Raw genomic sequence first — 21156 nt, 5'->3', positions numbered from 1 at the left:
AGCCTCCTAAGTAGCTGAGACTACAGGTGCCCATGACAATGCCCAGATAATTTTTCTATTATTTTATTTTATTGAGACAGGGTCTCACTATGTTGCCTTTGGTAGAGTGTCGTGGCTTCACAGCTCACATCAACCTCCAACTCTTGGGCTTAAGCGATTCTCTTGCCTCAGCCTCCCAAGTAGGTGGGACTACACGCATCTGCCACAATCTCAAAATCTTTTTTTGTTGCATTTGTCATTGTTGTTTAGTAGGGCCAGGCTTAGTTCCAACCCACCAGCCTGGGTGTATATGGCCAGTGCCCTACCCACTCAGCTATGGGTGCCGCCCTCTATTTTGTTTTTTTAATAGAGACTGGGTCTGAATAAAAACAAAGAAGAGAGAAAGAGAAGAACCACATTCATAGGCAAGGTAAGGGATTGGACTCTTCATATGGTGGCTGGAAGGATGGTGGAAGTCAGGAATAGTGAGTGTGTGTCTTTGGAAGTGTTTCATTCTGAGATTGGAAATGGAAAATGGCTTATAGCCATCAGGGGGCTTTAAGGAATGTAGCAGTGATACCCTGGATGAGTATTCTTTCTCTTTACTTTGATACATCTGAACAGTTTCAGCTAACAGAATAACTCACAAATATGCCCCCAGGGTAGACTATGGGCTCTGGGCTTCATGACAAGGCAGTCTTCTATCTTGCTTTTGCACCAGGATCAGACCCCAGTGCATATGAAAAAGAGAATTAAAAAGAAAAATAATGGCTCGGTGCCTATAACTCAATGGTTAGGGTGCCGGCCACATATACCAGGGCTAGTGGGATCTAAACAGGCCAGGTCCTGCTACACAACAACGACAATTGCAACAACAACAACAAAATAGCCAGGCACTGTGGCGGGCACCTGTAGTCCCAGCTACTTGGGAGGCTGAGGCAAGAGAATCACTGAAGCCCAATGGTTTGAGGTTGTTGTGAACTGTGACGCCACAGCACTCTACCAAGGGTGACAAACCAAGTCTCTGTCTCAAAATAATAAAAAAATAAAATAAAAATAAGGTCAAAGCCAGAAACAACACTGTTAGACCAGATAAGATTTGATTTTTCCAGGTGACAGGGTAGGGATTAACACAGTATTCCCTGGCAAGGGAACTGGGAGCTCTTTGACACTGGGAGCACTCAGACTCTGAACTCTGAAAAAAGGAGAATTAACATTTGTTGACAACTGCTGCTCCTAATTATCCAGGATAGACGAGGGCTTCTGAGGTGTTCACATAGAGGCACTCAGTCAAACACTCATTTTATCCTCAAAATACAATTTCAGCTCAGATGGGGGAATTCCAGAAAAAAGAAAATCATTTCCATGGTCAATTCCAAGATAAAGCAGCAGGTAGAATTTTGCTTCTTTGTACCCAAAGTAGACAAAGACAAACACATAACTTTTAAAGAGGTTTGGGAGAAAGTGGGTTTCTCCATGGTGAGAGGATTTTAGCATCCTGCACTCAGCGTGGTGGGGGAGGATCAGCCTTCTGGAGAATGACAGGCTCAGGGAGTAAAAGAGATAAATGAGATTCACCTGACGGTGCCTGAGAACATTCCAGACTGAGCAACTGAGCAACCCTGGAAACAGTTCTGGTGAATCTCTCACTCACATGATTCCTGCACAGAGAACTGTCTACAAGATGAGCACAGATTGATTTTGGAAAAGAAACTAAAGGTCTCTGATATTATACACAGAGGTGACACAGAGAGGATCTGTTATGCCTATGGTACGGGTCCCTTAAGGGCCCATACTGGGCACAAAAATTCTAGATTGCAGTTCCGAGTGGCCCAGATTTCAGGATCAAATGGCCCAGTTTGCAGTTCCCCAAAGATCACCTGTTGTGCTGTCATGAAAGAATGGTGACCTCCCTCAGTGCTATGTCTGAGACCATTTATCAAGTCATAGCCTGATTGTGGTCACAGCAGATACGTTTTTCTCCTAATCTGGGAGCAGCTCTCTGAGCTCAGCTAGCTACAGGGGCCTGTGAACACAGCAGTGCAGACCTATGCCATGGCCACCCAAGTGGCCTTTGTCTTCTTTGCTGAGGGCTGTTCCTCTACATTGCCTGATCCTAGAGATCAAGCCCTGGGTGGAGAAACATACAGCTCCTCCCAGGAAAAACCTGGGCATACCCTATCCCTGGAGAGGAGGTCACAGCCTGTCAGTGGAGAAGATGAGACTTGAGCTGGGGGATCCCTGACCCTATTCAGCAGAAGATGCCGCTCTGGGTGCAAGGTCAAAGACCTGATACTTCTCACATTTTTCCAGATGACCAGCTTCACAATTTTGGACACACACTTAAAAAATGACAGGAGTAGTGGAAGTCTTAGTAAAAGAATTTGAACAAAATAATCAGAAAGTTGAACTCCGTCTTTCCTTGAGGATTAGGATGACTGACAAATTTTATATTAATGTAACATAATTGATGTCCACTGGTTGTTTTATGAGAGTCATGACATTCTTTTTAATTAAAAGCATATGAGGGTGGCGGAGCATAATGGCGGACAGGACAGACGTGTAGCCCACCTCTCCCAAGCCACCAGGTGAGAGGAAAGGCGGTCTGGACCTTCCCTATGTGTGGATTATTGGAGTGGACAGACAGCTGGAGACGCCCAGCGAACTGGCGGTTTGCTATATATGAGGGGTAATTTAAAAATCACAGACTCTGTTGTAGAGATTCATCCCTGCTGGGCCGTGCCGGCCAGCAGGCCCCTCCCCCACAGAGGTCAGCAGCTTGTAAATGCTGACAAAATCCAATTGACAAGTAATTAATCCTGAACTGAGGGAGGCATCCAAAAGGAGAGCCACTCAAAACCACAGGGAGCTGAGCAAACTGTTAGACAATTGAAGGGAAGGGATCCTGCCCAGGAAACAGACATTTTGAACTACCCAAAAGGGCGGGCACCTTTCCCCCAGGTGTTGGATGGGGCTGGCTGTTCACGCTGCGCTGCGAACTGGCGGATGCCCATCCAAAACTCTGAACCATAAAACTCAGAATAAATCCCTCGAGCGCTCCAACCATGGGGACGGCTTGAAGCCTAGGACCCGGCTTTGGCTTCTGGAGCCGCGGAGCTACTGAAGCCCTGGGAACCAGCTACAGCAGATACCGCGGGAACTCAGCACCACTAACCTTATGGCCGATTGCAGTCGCCAGTTTGCGGGGGAACCTGGGAGCAGAGTGGAGGGACTTAGGAAGCGTGGACACCTGCACTGAGTGGAAGGGTCGGTAGCAAGTGCTGTCCCGAGGAGAACAGCCGAGGTTGCACAATTCTTAGGCGACAAACTTTTACAGAAACTCCAAAATGCCGATTGGCCAGGGAAGGTGGTTACCATGGTAATGGTATAAACTGTGAACCAGGTGTAAGTTTCGAAACCACTCACAGCGCCACCTGGTGTCCAGAAAATATATTGCAGTTGAATATATTCCAACGAAAGTTGATCCCTACAGCAGACATATAGACATTTATAGATATATTTCGACCACAAGAATATTTTTGCAGTTGGTGCCTTTTTTTTGTTTTGTTTTGTTTTTTGTTTTTTGGGTATTCGTGGGGTTTTTTTGCAGTTTTTTTTGCTGTTGTTTTCTTTTTGTCTGATTTTTCCTCACCATTTTCTTAGAGGAGATTTCGATAATTTTTTATTATTACATTTTATATAGATATATTTTTTATTTCTATGTCTTCTAACTTTAATTTCTTCTTTCTTCTCACTTAACATTCCTTCTAACACCACTTTTTTCTCTTTTTTTCCTTTCTTTCAATTATTTTATGATTATCACTATTTTTATTGCAGTTGTTCTTATATTGCTGTTGTCGTGGCTATTGCTTATATGTTCATGTGTTTCCATCTGTCTCTGTATGTATGGGCCCATGTGCCTGGTAAACTTTGTATCTGTTTATTTGTTCATTTGGTCTCACTGAGCTTGGTGTTACTACCTGTAACCCTGAGCTCCTAACACCCCCCTCCACTCTCACTCCCTGATCTGGAGACCTGCCCCCTCAGGAGTCCAGATTCTTGGCTGAACTCTCAAGAGGTGTAGACAGGACCTGGACAGCAGCTGGCCAGTGCTGACTCTGTAGCAAAGGAGGGAGAAGACAACGGTCGGCTGAGAGGGAATTACACTGGAGCGGTGGTGCCCCGAGGTGCAGAGCAACAGCCGTCTTCAGCAACAACAAGGCCCACCCCCAGATATCCCATAGCCTCTCCTCCTGTCTTCCTGGGCAACCAGATGAGGCCGAGCATCTTCTCAGATGACAACCACCATGGAACAGACCTGGGACTGAAACACAGGTCCCGTGAGTAAAGAGTTTTCCTGAGATGGTACCGACCTGGGTGGAACATGGGGACTAGAAAACACACCTGCAGAGCCGGGAAACTCCTAGGGTGGGGCTGATCCAGAGAACAGCTCTACTGAGCCTAAGACGCACCTGGCCCTTAGGGGATGACCAGCCTATAGACAAAGGAGGCCAGGAGGCTACAGCCAACAACTGATTGTGCTGCAAATACAAAAATGCAGGACTAAAGACAGGGCCTGAGACACAGTTTCTGGGAAACTAGATCAGCCTCTCCTCTGCAGAGGAATCTGGCAAGGTCAGAGACAAACTCCCACAGGGTTGTACCCTTCACCCAGTAACATAAACTAAGGGTGGGGCTGGAACTGAGTGAACACCTCCAGCCTCCATCAAGTGGCGGAGGTTGACAGGCCCCACCACTCCCTACTGGATAAAGACAGAGAATAGCGGCCCAGTTGAGCAGACACAGACTAATATGTGACTTAGGCAGGTGCAAACCCCTGGAGTATCTGCTTACTGCAGACAACTGACTGGGTCACAGCCCTGTGGGGCTAGCAGAGACTGGGTGTGACAGAGCTGCAAGGTGGGGAAGGAGGCATCAATCTTCCCAGACTGATCTATTTACTGGTGGATCTTCCTGACTCCACGCAACACTGGAGCAAGCCATTTTAGAGCAGTCACCAGACCCCTGTGACCCAGTTCCCAGGGACCTCTTGAACTCTCCCACCCGAGGCAGCTGTTGACTGAGACAATTGACTTGGACCTTTTGAACAGAGTCACTCACCTGGGGACTATCCAGGTGGTGCCCTGGGTGTGTGGTTGTAGGAAGGTTTGATTTTCCTTTTCCATTTGTTGCCTGTGGTGGATGGGGTGACTTAATTGCTGGTTTTTCTCCACAGCTGAGACTTCAACCCAGAGTAACTATTTCACTAGGGTCACATAGAAACCAGCTGAAAACAAGTCAGAACCACTTAGCCCATCTACACCAAACAGGGCCCCAGTTTCTCAAGCCACAGCACTGTACGGGTCCTCGACAAAACACCAGAGGAAAATCAAAGGGAGTAAAACAATCATGGGGTGGAATCAGCGGAAAAACTCTGGTGACATGAATAACCAGAATAGAACAACCCCCCCAAGGAAAGATACGGCAGATGTAATTGAAGATCCCATTCACAAACAACTGGCTGAGATGTCAGAAATCGAATTCAGAATTTGGATGGCAAGCAAGATTAACAAAATGGAATTAGGAATTCATGGAGAAATTCAAAAGCTGTCTCAAGAATTTAACGAATTTAAAGACAAAACCACCAAAGACTTAGACACACTGAAACAAGAATTTGCAGCCCTCAGAGATATGAAAAATACAGTGGAATCCCTTAGCAATAGAATGGACCAAGCAGAAGAAAGAATCTCCGACATCAAAGATAAAGCCTTTGAATGCTCCCAAACTCTCAAAGAGGAAGAGAAATGGAGAGCAAAAATGGATCACTCAGTCAGAGAGCTCTGGGATAACTTGAAGAAGGCAAATATCCGTCTCATAGGAATTCCTGAAACAGTTGAAGTGGCCTCACTTGGCGCAGAGCCCCATCTGCAGGAAATTATGAAAGAGAATTTTCCAGACATGCCTGGAGAAACTGAAATTCAGATAGCAGATAGCTTCAGAACCCCAGCATGACTCAACCCCAATAAGACATCCCCCAGGCATATCATAATTAACTTCACTAAAGTTAATATGAAGGAGAAAATTCTCAAAGCTGCCAGGAGGACGAAATCTATTACCTTCAAAGGGAAGAACATTAGAATGACTGCAGATCTCTCTGCTGAAACTTTTCAAGCCAGAAGAGGGTGGTCATCAACGTTTAATCTCCTCAAGCAAAATAACTTTCAACCCCAGATCTTGTACCCAGCGAAACTGAGTTTCATTTATGATGGAGAAATTAAATGCTTTAATGACATACATATGCTAAAGAAATTTGCCATAACTGAACCAGCTCTTCAGGATATTCTCAGACCTATTCTCCACAATAACCAACCAAATCCTCTACTACAAAAGTAAACTCACTCAGAAACTTCTGGTCAAACTCTAACTTCCACAATGGCAAAAGGATTAAAAATGCCCACTGGACTTTTAAAAAACTCAATACCCCAAATTTCACCAAATTTATCAATGCTCTCCATTAATGTGAATGGCATAAACAGCCCTCTAAAGAGACATAGGTTAGCTGACTGGATACGAAAACTCAGGCCAGACATTTGTTGCATACAAGAGTCACATCTTAACTTAAAAGACAAATACAGACTCAGGGTGAAAGGATGGTCATCCGTATTTCAGGCAAATGGTAACCAGAAAAAAGCAGGAGTTGCAATTTTATTTGCAGACACAATAGGCTTTAAACCAACAAAACTAAGGAAGGACAAAAATGGTCACTTCATATTTGTTAAGGGTAAGACTCAATATGCTGAGATTTCAATTATTGATATCTATGCACCCAAACAGAATGCATCTCAATTTATAAGAGAAACTCTAACAGACATGAGCAACTTGATTTCCTCTAACTCTATAATAGTCAGAGATTTTAACACTCCTTTGGCAGTGCTGGATTGACCTCCAACAAAAAGCTGAGTAAAGAAATTCTAGATTTAAATCTAACCATCCAGCATTTAGATTTAGCTGACATCTACAGAACATTTCATCCCAACAAAACTGAATACACATACTTCTTATCAGCCCACAGAACTTACTCCAGAATCGATCACATCTTAGGTCACAAGTCTAACCTCAGCAAATTTAAAGGAATAGAAATTAATCCATGCATCTTCTCGGACCATCATGGAATAAAACTTGAGATGAGTAACAACAGGAATCTGCATACACATACGAAAACATGGAAGTTAAATAACCTTATGAGGAATTATAGCTGGGTCAGAGATGAGATCAAGAATGAAATTGCAAAATTTCTGGAACAAAACGACAATGAAGACACAAACTATCAGAACTTCTGGGACACAGCAAAGGCAGTTCTAAGAGGGAAATTTATAGCACTGCAAGCCTTCCTCAGGAGAACAGAAAAAGAGGAAGTAAGCAACTTAATGGGACATCTCAAGAGACTGGAAATGGAAGAACAATCCAACCCCAAATCCAGTAAAAGAAAAGAAATAACCAAAATCAGAGCAGAACTAAATGAAATTGAAAACAAAAGAATAATACAACAGATCAATAAATCAAAAAGCTGGTTTTTGAAAAGGTCAACAAAATAGATAAACCTTTGGCCAACCTAATCAGGAAAAAAAGAGTAAAATCTGTAATCTCATCAATCAGAGATAACAAAGACGAAATAACAACAGACTCCTCAGAAATCCAAAAAATCCTTAATGAATATTACAAGAAACTTTACTCTCAGAAATACGAAATTCTGAAGGAAATCGACCGTTACTTAGAAACACATCACCTTCCAAGACTTAATAAAAAAAAAGTGGAAATGTTGAACAGGCCCATATCAAGTTCAGAAATATCATCAACCATACAAAATCTCCCCAAAAAGAAAAGCCCGGGACCAGATGGTTTCACGTCAGAATTCTACCAACCTTTAAAGAGGAATTAATACCTATACTACTCAACCTGTTCCAAAAGGCAGAAAAAGAAAGACTACCCAACACATTTGATGAAGCAAACATCACCCTGATCCCCAAACCAGGGAAAGACCCAACAAGAAAAGAAAATTATAGACGAATATCACTAATGAATATAAATGCAAAAATATTCAACAAGATTCTAACAAACAGAATCCAGCAACATATCAAACAAATCATACATCATGACCAAGTCGGTTTTATCCCAGGGTCTCAAGGCTGGTTCAATATACGTAAATCTATAAATGTAATCCAGCACATAAACAAATTAAAAAACAAAGACCATATGATTCTCTCAATCGATGCAGTAAAAGCTTTTGATAACATCCAACATCCATTCATGATTAGAACACTTAAGAAAATTGGTATAGAAGGGACATTTCTTAAACTGATAGAGGCCATCTACAGCAAACCCACAGCCAATATCATATTGAATGGAGTTAAATTGGAATCATTTCCACTTAGATCTGGAACCAGACAAGGCTGCCCATTGTCTCCATTGCTCTTTAACATTGTAATGGAAGTTTTAACCACCACAATTAGGGAAGAAAAGGCGATCAACGGTATCCACATAGGGTCTGAAGAGATCAAACTTTTGCTCTTTGCAGATGATATGATTGTATATCTGGAAAATACTAGGGACTCTACTACAAAACTCTTAGAAGTGATTAAGGAATACAGCAGTGTCTCAGGTTACAAAATGAACATTCATAAATAGGTAGACTTTATATATACCAACAATAGTCAAGTTGAAAAAACAATTAAGTTGAGTTCCACCTTTAGTGCCTTACGGTCTGAAAAGATACAAGGTAAAATTTCAATTCTTTTGATTCTGTTGATATTTGTTTTGTGTCCCAGGATATGATCAATTTTGGAGAATGTTCCATGGGGTGATGAGAAGAATGTATATTCTTTATCTTTGGGGTGGAGTGTTCTATATGCGTCTATCAAGCATAATTGTTGTAGGGTCTCATTTAAATCTCTTATATCTTTGTTTAATTTCTGTTTAGAGGATCTGTCCAGCTCTGTAAGAGGTGTGTTAAAGTCCCCTGTTATGATGGTATTATCAGATATCATATTGCTCAGACTAAGTAAGGTCTGTTTCAAGAATCTGGGAGCATTTAAATTGGGTGCATAGATATTTAGAATTGAAATGTCTTCTTGTTGTAGCTTTCCCTTGACCAATATAAAGTGACCATCTTTGTCTTTTTTGACTTTAGTTGCTTTAAATCCACATGTATCTGAAAATAAGATTGCAACTAATCTTTTCTTCTGAATTCCATTTGCCTGAAAAACTGTCTTCCAACCCTTGACTCGGAGCTTTAATTTGTCTTTCGAAGCCAGGTGAGTTTCTTGCAGACAGCAAATGGATGGCTTGTGTTTTTGAATCCAGTCAACCAATCTATGTCTCTTCCCCATCCAAAGGCATGGAAATTAAACAATCTTCTGTTGAATAACAGATGGGTGCAGGAAGAAATCAAACAGGAAATCACTAACTTCCTTAAGCATAACAACAATGAAGACACAAGCTACCAAAACTTGTGGGATACTGCAAAAGCAGTTTTGAGAGGAAAATTCATCACTTTAGATGCCTACATTCGAAAAACAGACAGAGAGCACATCAACAATCTCACAAGAGACCTTATGGAATTGGAAAAAGAAGAACAATCTAAGCCTAAACTCAGTAGAAGAAAAGAAATCTCCAAAATCAAATCAGAGATCAATGAAATTGAAAACAAAAGAATCATTCAGAAAATTAATGAAACAAGGAGTTGGTTTTTTGAAAAAATAAATAAAATAGATAAACCATTGGCCAGACTAACTAGAAATAGAAAAGTAAAATCTCTAGTAACCTCAATCAGAAATGATAAAGGGGAAATAACAACTGATCCCACAGAGATACAAGAGATCATCTCTGAATACTACCAGAAACTGTATGCCCAGAAATTTGACAATGTGAAGGAAATGGATCAATATTTGGAATCACACCCTCTCCCTAGACTTGGCCAGGAAGAAATAGACCTCCTGAACAGACCAATTTCAAGCACTGAGATCAAAGAAACAATAAAAAAGCTTCCAACTAAAAAATGCCCTGGTCCAGATGGCTTCACTCCAGAATTCTATCAAACCTTCAAGGAAGAGCTTATTCCTGTACTGCAGAAATTATTCCAAAAAATTGAGGAAGAAGGAATCTTCCCCAACACATTCTATGAAGCAAACATCACCCTGATACCAAAACCAGGAAAAGACCCAAACAAAAAGGAGAATTTCAGACCAATCTCACTCATGAATATAGATGGAAAAATTCTCAACAAAATCCTAGCCAATAGATTACAGCTTATCATCAAAAAAGTCATTCATCATGATCAAGCAGGCTTCATCCCAGGGATGCAAGGCTGGTTCAACATACGCAAGTCCATAAACGTTATCCACCATATTAACAGAGGCAAAAATAAAGATCACATGATCCTCTCAATAGATGCAGAAAAAGCATTTGATAAAATCCAGCATCCTTTTCTAATTAGAACACTGAAGAGTATAGGCATAGGTGGCACATTTCTAAAACTGATTGAAGCTATCTATGACAAACCCACAGCCAATATTTTACTGAATGGAGTAAAACTGAAAGCTTTTCCTCTTAGAACAGGAACCAGACAAGGTTGTCCTCTGTCACCTTTACTATTCAACATAGTGCTGGAAGTTCTAGCCAATACAATTAGGCAAGACAAGGAAATAAAGGGAATCCAAATGGGAGCAGAGGAGGTCAAACTCTCCCTCTTTGCTGACGACATGATCTTATACTTAGAGAACCCCAAAGACTCAACCACAAGACTCCCCTAGAAGTCATCAAAAAATACAGTAATGTTTCAGGATATAAAATCAATGTCCACAAGTCAGTAGCCTTTGTATACACCAATAACAGTCAAGAGGAGAAGCTAATTAAGGACACAACTCCCGTCACCATAGTTTCAAAGAAAATGAAATACCTAGGAATATACCTAACGAAGGAGGTGAAGGACCTTTATAAAGAAAACTATGAACTCCTCAGAAAGGAAATAGCAGAGGATATTAACAAATGGAAGAACATACCATGCTCATGGCTTGGAAGAATCAACATTGTTAAAATGTCTATACTTCCCAAAGCAATCTACCTATTCAATGACATTCCTATCAAAGTACCTACATCGTACTTTCAAGATTTGGAAAAAATGATTCTGCGTTTTGTATGGAACCGAAAAAAACCCCGTATAGCTAAGGCAGTTCTTAGTAACAAAAATAAAGCTGGGGGCATCAGCATACCAGATTTTAGTCTGTACTACAAAGCCATAGTGCTCAAGACAGCATGGTACTGGCACAAAAACAGAGACATAGACACTTGGAATCGAATTGAACACCAAGAAATGAAACTAACATCTTACAACCACCTAATCTTCGATAAACCAAACAAGAACTTACCTTTGGGGAAAGACTCCCTATTCAATAAATGGTGTTGGGAGAACTGGATGTCTGCGTGTAAAAGACTGAAACTGGACCCACACCTTTCCCCACTCACAAAAATTGATTCAAGATGGATAAAGGACTTAAATTTAAGGCACGAAACAATAAAAATCCTCAAAGAAAGCATAGGAAAAACACTGGAAGATATTGGCCTGGGGGAAGACTTCATGAAGAAGACTGCCATGGCAATTGCAAGAACAACAAAAATAAACAAATGGGACTTCATTAAACTGAAAAGCTTCTGTACAGCTAAGGTGACGATAACCAAAGCAAAGAGACAACCCACACAATGGGAAAGGATATTTGCATATTTTCAATCAGACAAAAGCTTGATAACCAGGATCTATAGGGAACTCAAATTAATCCACATGAAAAAAGCCAACAATCCCTTATATCAATGGGCAAGAGACATGAATAGAACTTTCTCTAAAGACGACAGATGAATGGCTAACAAACACATGAAAAAATGTTCATCATCTCTATATATTAGAGAAATGCAAATCAAAACATCCCTGAGATACCATCTAACCCCAGAGAGAATGGCCCACATCACAAAATCTCAAAACTGCAGATGCTGGCGTGGATGTGGAGAGAAGGGAACACTTTTACACTGCTGGTGGGACTGCAAACTAGTACAACCTTTCTGGAAGGAAGTATGGAGAAGCCTCAAAGCACTCAACCTAGACCTCCCATTCGATCCTGCAATCCCATTACTGGGCATCTACCCAGAAGGAAAAAAATCCTTTTATCATAAGGACACTTGCACTAGACTGTTTATTGCAGCTCAATTTACAATCGCCAAAATGTGGAAACAGCCTAAATGCCCACCAACCCAGGAATGGATTAACAAGCTGTGGTATATGTATACCATGGAATACTATTCAGCCATTAAAAAAAATGGAGACTTTACATCCTTCGTATTAACCTGGATGGAAGTGGAAGACATTATTCTTAGTAAAGCATCACAAGAATGGAGAAGCATGAATCCTATGTACTCAATCTTGATATGAGGACAATTAATGACAATTAAGGTTATGGGGGGGTGCAGAAAGAGGGATGGAGGGAGGGGGGTGGGGCCTTAGTGTGTGTCACACTTTATGGGGGCAAGACATGATTGCAAGAGGGACTTTACCTAACAATTGCAATCAGTGTAACTGGCTTATTGTACCCTCAATGAATCCCCAACAATAAAAAAAAAAAAAAAAAAAGAAAAAACAATTAAGGACTCTATCCCATTCAGAGTAGTGCCAAGGAAGATGAAATACTTGGGAGTTTATCTAACAAAGGACATGAAAGATGTATATAAAGAGAACTATGAAACTCTAAGAAAAGAGATAGCTGAGAATGTTAACAAATGGAAAAATGTACCATGCTCATGGTTGGGAAGAATCAACATTGTTAAAATGTCCATACTAAGCAAAGCAATATATAATTTCAACGCAATCCCCATTAAGGCTCCACTGTCATACTTTAAAGATCTTGAAAAAATAATACTTCGTTTTATATGGAATCAGAAAAAACCTCGAATACCCAAGACATTATTCAAAAATAAAAACAAAGCAGGAGGAATCACGCTACCAGACCTCAGACTATACTAGAAATCGATAGTGATCAAAACAGCATGGTCCTGGCACAAAAACAGAGAAGTAGATGTCTGGAACAGAGTAGAGAACCAAGAGATGAATCCAGCTACTTACCGTTATTTAATCTTTGACAAGCCAATTAAAAACATTCAGTGGGGAAAAGATTCCCTACTTAACAAATGGTGCTGGGTGAACTGGCTGGCAACCTGTAGAAGACTGAAACTGGACCCACACCTCTCACCATTAACCAAGATAGACTCTCACTGGATTAAAGATTTCAACCTAAGACATGAAACTATAAAAATACAAGAAGAGAGTGTAGGGAAAACCCTTGAAGAAATTGGGTTGGTCGAGTTTTTTATGAGAAGGACCCCCCGGGCAATTGAAGCTGCTTCAAAAATACACTACTGGGACTTGATCAAACTAAAAAGCTTCTGCACAGCCAAGAACACAGTAAGTAAAGCAAGCAAACAGCCCTCAGAATGGGAGAAGATATTTGCAGGTTATGTCTCCGACAAAGGTTTAATAACCAGAATCCACAGAGAACTCAAACGCATTAGCAAGAAAAGAACAAGGGATCACATTGCAGGCTGGGCAAGGGACTTGAAGAGAAACTTCTTTGAAGAAGACAGACACATGGCCTTCAGACATATGAAAAAATGCTCATCATCTTTAATCATCAGAGAAATGCAAATCAAAACTACTTTGAGATATCATCTAACTCCAGTGAGACGAGCCTATGTCACAAAATCCCAAGACCAGAGATATTGGCGTGGATGTGGAGAAAAGGGAACACTTTTGCACTGCTGGTGGGAATGCAAATTAATACATTCCTTTTGGAAAGAGATATGGAGAACACTTAGAGATGTAAAAATAGATCTGCCATTCAATCCTGTAATCCCCCTACTGGGCATATACCCAGAAGACCAAAAATCACACCATAACAAAGATATTTGTATCAGAATATTTATTGCAGCCCTATTCATAATTGCTAAGTCATGGAAAAAGCCCAAGTGCCCATCGATCCACGAATGGATCAATAAATTGTGGTATATGTACACAATGGAATATTATGCAGCCTTAAAGCAAGATGGAGACTTTACCTCTTTCATGTTTGCATGGATGGAACTGGAACATATTCTTCTTAGTGAAGTGTCTCAAGAATTGAAGAGAGAGTACCTAATGCACTCACCCTTATTATGAAACTAATGTAGGACCTTCACATGAAAACTATATCCCAGTGATAACCTAAGAATAGGGAGAAAGGGGAAAGGGAGGGGAGGGAGGGGGGAGGGAGGGGGAAGGAGAGAGATTAATGGGATTATACCTGTGGTGCATCTTACAAGGGTATATGTGAATCCTAGTAAATGTGGAATGTAAAGGTCTTAGCAAAATAACTAAGAGAATGCTACAAAAGCTATATTAACTAATGTGATGAAAATGTGTCAAACGATCTATGAACCAAGTGTATGGTGCCCCACGATCACACTAATGTACACAGCTATGGTTTAATAAAAATAAAAAAATAAATAAAAGCATATGAGGGTTTAATTGCTCATACATTTCTGTATACCATAGGAAGCAGCAAAGTGAATACATGTTGTTATTCTCGTTCCCTAATTCAGAAAATGATGGAGATCTTTACTCTTCCACTCTCAGTACATGAAGCACTGTTATCCACTAACCTTTGATAGCACATTCTAGGGAGAAATGTTTACATTTTTTCTGTCTTAAGAAACCGTGGTGAAATCATGTTATTGTCATTTATATTTTCTTTGTATAAATTTCTCATAAGGTATATTAGATCCTTATTGATAATATGCATTCCCTCTATAATTTTATTTTTTTATTGTTGTTGTTGAGACAGAGTCCCTGAGCAGAGTGCAATGGCGTCATAGCTCATTGCAACCTCAGACTAGGTGCTGTGGGCATCTTGCTGGCTTGGCTTCCAGAGGCCACTGGGTTTACAGCTGCTCACCTAGGTGCCCAGCTGGATTTTTCATTTTCTTAGGAATCAGGGCCTCACTCTCACTCGGGCAAGTCTTGAACTCCTAAGCTCAAGCAATTCTTCCTCCTCAGCTTCCCACGGTACGACAGGTGTAAGCCCCCTCGACCAACCCCTCTATAATTTTAATATTGGTTACTAACAAAAGAAATTCTCTACCTTGTTAATAACACTTGCCTAGTTTTAAGCTTTTTTATTTATTTTGGTTGATCTTATTTTATTATAGGATATTAAACCTAATTATTTATTGCCATTTGTGTGACATTTATTGTGTATATTTCTTTGAGATAGAGTCTCACTCTGTCACCCTGGCTAGAGTGCCATGGCATCATGATAGCTCACAGCAACCTCAAACAGTTGAGCTAGGGCAATTCTTTTTCCACACCCTCCTGAGCAGCTGAGACTACAGGGGTATGCCACCAGCCTTGGGTAGTTTTTCTATTTTCAGTAGAGACAGGGTTTCCTTCTGCTGGCTAGTCAGAAACTCCTGAGCTCAAGCAATCTCTTGCCTCTGCCTCCCAGAGTGCTAGAATTACAGGTGGGAGCCTCTGTGCCTGGCCACATTTGTTCTATTTTATTTACACATTTGTATAGGCATTTGACACTGGGATTATCCAATATTTATAAGTGTACTAAATTTTGATGTAGGAAAAATAATAGCACATGGCTTTCTTTTGTACTTTGCCAAATAATTTCCAGATTACAGAGCATGAGATAAACATTAATGGTTTTGAGTATTTAAATTTAGGTAATTTTGCATTTTATACAATAACATTTGTTGTAACTGCATGTGTGGGTTACAGGTCTGATGTCTCTTCACTTCTTCATCCTCACTTTGAGTTTACCAAACCCACAGCTCTCCTTGTAGTTGTAAGATAGCATTTTATCATTCCGGTAGATGAGAATAATTTAATGATGATAAACAAGAAATCAGTTTAAAATCAGAACATTTCTTCAAATACAAGCTACATGTGCAATACAATTTTTAGTTTACATGTTATAGTTCTCTTGGGACATGAAGTTTAACCGTAAGAATTGATGAGCTACTAATAGAGAGCAGGCCTGAGAATTTATGAAATAGGCTTCAGTTCTGATCTCAAACTGCCATAAATAGATATCAATTAACTACATCTTGGAAAATAGTATTTAAAAGAACAATAGAGAATGATATAATCTATTCTTATAAAAATATGTGCATTTATAAATTCATAGGAAGTATCCAGAAGAATAAACACTAACTCTTTTTTTTTGTAGAGACTCTGGCCCTGGGTAGAGTGCCATGGCATCACACAGCTCACAGCAACCTCCAACTCCTGGGCTTAAGCGATCCTGTTGCCTCAGCCTCCCAAGTAGCTGGGACTACAGGCACCCGCCACAACGCCCAGCTATTTTTTGGTTGCAGTTCAGCCGGGGCCGTGTTTGAACCCGCCACCCTCGGTATATGGGGTCGGCGCCTTATGAACTGAGCCACAGGCGCCGCCAAACACTAACTCTTAACAGACTCATCTATGAATAAAGTGACATTGGAGAAAAGGGGAGATTTTCTCCTCATGAAAATCTATGTAATTTGCCTTTTTATGGTAGACTCTGCTACATACCTCATTCCTAAAAATCACTATATTCATATTCAAAGTACTCCCCTTGGGAAGCTATATCCTGATACCAGTGCCTAATCTATCCTTCAAAGTGATTTTGGAATTCTTTTGTTCCTTTGAATTCCATCAAAGGTGTTGTTGTATTACACTTGATATTCTCAATATCACTAATTGTCTATTTTTTTCCAATTTTTCTTTTATCTTCAGACATATCAGGGGAGTGAAGGAGGTTTTCCAATACAGTTACTTTTGTTCACTGGCTAATTACTCCATCACAGACAATGTCATATAAACTGGTACACTGTCATGATGTTGGACCCAAGAGTTGGTAGCCAAGGTGCCAGCCACATACACCAGAGCTGGCAGGTTCAAATCCAGCCTGGGTCTACCAAAACAACAATAACAACTATAACCAAAAAAGTAGCCAGGTATTGTGGTGGGCACCTGTGGTCTCAGCTACTTGGGAGGTTTAGGCAAGAGAATTGGAGGTTGGAGGTTGTTGTGAGCTGTGACGCCACGGCACTATACCCAGGGTGACAGCTTGAGGCTCTGTCTCAAAAGAAAAAAAAGTAAACCCACAAAACACCATCCAAGAACAAAAATAAACATCACCCAGCAAGACACCAACACATGTCAATGAAAACACAACTGTGAGGCCCTGATACACCAAGATTAGAAAACCTTGCAGAGTTGTTTGAACGCTGCTGACACTGGAAGTGTACGGTGGCAGATCTCAAATGAATTTTTTTCTTTTTTTTTTTTTTTGTAGAGACAGAGTCTCACTTTATGGCCCTCGGTAGAGTGCCATGGCATCACACAGCTCACAGCAACCTCCAACTCCTGGGCTTAAGCGATTCTCCTGCCTCAGCCTCCGGAGTAGGTGGGACTACAGGTGCCGGCCACAAAGCCCAGCTATTTTTTGGTTGCAGTTCAGCCGGGGCTGGGTTTGAACCCGCCACCCTCGGCATATGGGGCCGGCGCCTTACCAACTGAGCCACAGGTGCCGCCGTCAAATGAATTTCTTTATAATGAAAAAAGATTAAAAAGTAAGTGTTATTCCCATTTGGTATTTTGGTAACAAATTGATTTTCATCTGTGTTTGTAGCATTTTTTATTTTCACAGCATAATTTGTGAAAGCCAAGGAAAAAAATTAAGACAGAAAAGTCACTGCTGCAAAACATGAGATGATGAGTGGCACCTGTGGCTCAAAGGAGTAGGGCACTGGCCCCATATACCAGACGTGGTGTGTTCAAACCCAGCCCCGGCCAAAAACTGCAAAAAATAAATAAATAAATAAATACATAAATAAAAAATAAAAAAAAATGAGATGATTATCTTTATAGGATTAGAAACATTCTTGGTGAAAACTAGTCAGAACCCACCACTGCTCCAGCTCACTTGATAAACCTAACATCTGCAAAGGGGAATCAGAGGACAGAGAAAGCCAAGGATTACTTCTCTCTTCCACCAAACTCGTATTTGTGCAAGTTTCCTATTATCAAGTACAAAATGGACTGAAAATGGAGCGTGTATCCCTGGGGATACAGGCAGAGCGACACCAAGTACAACACAAAGTAATTGTATATTAAAGATACAATTTCAAAAGAATAGAAGGGTTAGGTAGCATCAGATGAGAATCCAATACTACTTCATTTACTACCCTTAGGTCTTGGACAGTAAGTAGTCATCTGTTCCAGGCTTTTCAATGAAAACTATAGGGGTGTTATATGAAGATTGGTAGGGCCTCATGGGCCCATACCCCATAAAGTTGTCCATCAAAGGGACTATGTCTATTAATGCTTCATGTTTAAAAGGGTATAGGCTTTTTGTGGTGGTTGAGCTTCAGATTGAAAGTAGACCTCAGATGAAGTGGTCCTGGGGACTTTCCTAGGGATACCCTCTTCCCAGACAGAAAAGTTTACCTGGGTGTTGATTTCTTCTGGCCATTTGTCCTTATCCTTCCTGCGCAAGATCCAAGGTCCACAGCAGCAGGCCGATGATGCAGAGGACAGAGCCAAGTGTCTCCAGCGGAAAGTGGAGGGAGAAAGGTGGACCCGGAAGCAGGCCAAGGCTGAGGTGGCCTCCTGGAACCGCAGGATCCAGCTGGTTGAAGAGGAGCTGGATCGTGCCCAAGAGCGCCTAGCCACTGTCCTGCAAAAGTTGGAGGAAGCAGAAAAAGCTGCTGACAAGAGTGAGAGGGGTATGAAGGTTATTGAAAACCGGGCCGTAAAAGATGAAGAGAAGATGGAACTGCAGGGAATCCAGCTCGAAGAAGCGAAACATATTGCAGAAGAGGCAGATAGGAAATATCGAGAGGTGGCCCTTAAGTTGGTCATTATTGAAGGAGACTTAGAACGCACAGAGGAATAAGCCGAGCTGGTGGAGTCCCGGTGCCGAGAGATGGATGAGCAGATCAGACTGATGGACCAGAACCTCAAGTGTCTGAACACTGCTGAAGAAAAGTATTCTCGCTCTTCCTCCCTGGCTGCCCGAGGATCACCCGCCATCATGAATGACACAGTAACTATCCGGACCAGGAAGTTCATGACTAACCGACTACTTCAGAGGAAACAAATGGTCATTGATGTCCTTCACCCTGGGAAAGCAACAGTACCAAAGACAGAAATTAGAGAAAAACTAGCCAAAATGTACAAGACCACACCTGATGTCATCTTCGTATTTGGATTCAGAACTCACTTTGGTGGTGGGAAGACAACGGGCTTTGGCATGATTTACGATCTTTGGATTATGCAAAGAAAAATGAACCCAAACATAGACTTGCAAGGCATGGCCTGTACGAGAAGAAAAAGACATCAAGAAAGCAGCGAAAGGAACGCAAGAACACAATGAAGAAAGTCAGGGGGACTGCAAAGGCTAATGTTGGTGCTGGCAAAAAGTGAGCTGGAGATTGGATAACAGGCGAAGGACTAAAGACTCTACAGTGATGTTATCTGCAGCCGTTGTATAGATGTTTTCACAAGGGGATTAATAAAGACTTTTCATGTGTCAAAAAAAAAAAAAAAAAAAGAAAAGTATTCTCAAGGGCGGCACCTGTGGCTCGGTCAGTAAGGCGCCGGCCCCATATACCGAGGGTGACGGGTTCAAAACCGGCCCCGGCCAAACTGCAACCAAAAAATAGCTGGGCATTGTGGCGGGCGCCTGTAGTCCCAGCTACTCTGGAGGCTGAGGCAGGAGAATCGCCTAAGCCCAGGAGTTGGAGGTTGCTGTGAGCTGTGTGACACCATGGCACTCTACCGAGGGCCATAAAGTGAGACTCTGTCTCTACAAAAAAAAAAAAAAAAAAAAGAAAAAAGAAAAGTATGCTCAAAAAGAAGACAAATATGAGGAAGAGATAAAGATTCTTACTGATAAACTCAAGGAGGCAGAGACCCGAGCTGAGTCTGCTGAGAGATCGGTAGCCAAGATGGAAAAGACAATGGATGATTTGGAACATAAACTGAAATGTACCAAAGAGGAGCATCTCTGTACACAAAGGATGCTGGACCGGACTCTGCTTGACCTGAATGACTAGAGCATCCCAGTCCCCCCTGCGCCACTTCTCCCTCTGACCCTGACTCCTCCTGAGGCCAGCCTGCCTGAAGCTGACCTTTAAACTGAGGGCTGATCTTTAACTGGAAGGCTGCTTTCTCCTTTCTCCGCCCCCTCCATCCCCTACCCACCCCACTGCCATGTCTTTTTTGGCAAACTATCTCTTTCTCTTCCTAGAAATTCCAGATGGGCTAGAGGCTGAGCATCTTCGGGAACAACACTTAAGGGAATGTCAGCATAATGCCAAATGTCTTTAAAAGCATGTTGTGATGTACACATTTTGTAACTACCTTTTTTGTTGTTCTGGCAACCATTTGTAAAACATTCCAGATACTTCTCCAGCTCTTGAAGCAGCAATTTAATCCCTTTCTCACTTTTGAAAGATGACTTTTCAAGGGCGCCTGTGGCTCAAGGAGTAGGGTGCCGGTCCCATGTGCCAGAGGTGGCGGGTTCAAACCCAGCCCCGGTCAAAAAAAAAAAAAAAAAGAAAGATGACTTTTCAGTTTAATTCATATTGCCCTCTTCTTAAAAGAGGGGGGGAAAGGTATGGGCCTGCCTTACTGAGCACCAGAGCCCAGGGAGAGACTCCTCTATGGACAACCTCACTTCTCAAAGTACCAGCCAAACCAGCAAGATGATCCCAGGAGGAGTTAGCCAAACAACAAAAACATGCTGTGAGGTTTTCAGCTTTAAGATATCTTTGGACAACTTTTATTTTTTTCCTTAGAAGTGACCAAATTAAGATGGTAAGATCTCTGAGACCAGATTTTTATCCTGTCTCTACCCCCTTGCCAAGGACTTAGAGAATGGATCATGTGCTCCTTATGTTGAGTGGACCACATAATTGCTCTCCTGTCTTCTTAAAGAAAATTGTTTTTGCCACTCATTTAGTTATATGAAACTCATCTCATTACCCTTTCTGGGTGTGAAGCTGCTATGTCAAAAAGTGCCATCTCCTTGTACTTTGCAACAGTCTGTG

At 41.5% G+C, this 21156-nt stretch overlaps 1 pseudogene; it reads left to right on the top strand.

Annotated features, from left to right (window-relative positions):
- Positions 1-18422: 18422 nt before the first annotated feature.
- Positions 18423-20160, top strand: LOC128572367 (tropomyosin alpha-3 chain-like; annotated as a pseudogene).
- Positions 20161-21156: the final 996 nt, after the last annotated feature.

This window comes from Nycticebus coucang, chromosome 20 (genome assembly GCF_027406575.1).
Source record: "Nycticebus coucang isolate mNycCou1 chromosome 20, mNycCou1.pri, whole genome shotgun sequence".
NCBI classification, from domain to species: Eukaryota; Metazoa; Chordata; class Mammalia; order Primates; family Lorisidae; genus Nycticebus; species Nycticebus coucang.
The sequence above is the reverse complement of the archived record's forward strand: the minus strand, read 5'-3'. Positions and strand labels throughout refer to the sequence as shown.